An 841-nucleotide genomic window follows, 5' to 3' on the forward strand; every position below is an offset into this window, starting at 1 on the left:
ACACGCGCACGCACGCCCCAAAATAAAGAAGAAACAAAAAAAAAACAAAAAACAAAAAAGATCCAAACGCCAAGAGCCATGGGGGGGGGGGGGGGGTGTGGGGGGGTCGGAGCGTGTCCGCGCCTCACCTTCCGCGCCGCTCCTCGTTCTTCTATCCCGCCTCGCGGATCAACTCCGTCCGTGGAAACAACTTCTACTTGTCCCTCTCCCCCGACACCACCACCGCCGCCCGGCGCCAGGGACGCATCGCGTGCGCGCGTGGGAAAACAAAAAACAAAAAAAAAAAGAAAAGAAGAAGAAGTGGAGGAGGAGGAGGAAGGAGGTGGAGGAGGAAGGAGGTGGAGGAGGAAGGAGGAGGAGGAGGAGAAACTCCGGGAACTTTTCTTTTCTTTTTTTGCAGAAGTTGCTCCGGCTCCTCGCATCCCACGGTGCCGCGCAGCGCCCTAACTTCTCTGCTTTCTCTTACAATCCATCTGCTCCGGAGGAAGGAGGGAGGAGGAGGGAGGAGGAGGAGGAGGAGGAGGAGGAGGAGGAGGAAGAGCAGAACTTTTCTCCCCCCGTCTCACCAGCCCCACGTGCTCTTTGCGCTTTTCCCTGCGCGTGGAACAGTTTGGGAAGTAAAGTTGCGGCTGCGCGGCAGAGCTGCGCGTTTCAGACGAGAGGAGGGGGGGAGGGAGAAGGGGGAGAGAGAGAAGGGGGGGACAGAGGGGGAGAAGGTGCAGGGAGGGAGGGGGGAGAATCCCCAGGCTGCTCCTCCCCCCTTGCCCTGCTCTCTTTCTACCCCCCCCCCTTTCCCACCCCCTGCTGCCCCCCCCTTTCTCTCCCCCTCTTGTCTCATCCC

The 841-nt window shown here is 59.9% G+C and overlaps 1 protein-coding gene across 1 annotated transcript in view; it reads right to left on the reverse strand.

The window, feature by feature from the left end:
- Positions 1 to 189, reverse strand: part of gli2a (GLI family zinc finger 2a) — a 91573-nt gene extending 91384 nt beyond the window's left edge. The window contains exon 1 of the mRNA XM_080019365.1: positions 129 to 189. The gene's annotated coding sequence lies outside the window, so the exon portion shown is untranslated. The remainder of the gene's footprint in view (positions 1 to 128) is intronic.
- Positions 190 to 841: the final 652 nt, after the last annotated feature.

This window comes from Zeus faber (genome assembly GCF_960531495.2).
Source record: "Zeus faber genome assembly, chromosome: 18".
Taxonomy (NCBI): Eukaryota; Metazoa; Chordata; class Actinopteri; order Zeiformes; family Zeidae; genus Zeus; species Zeus faber.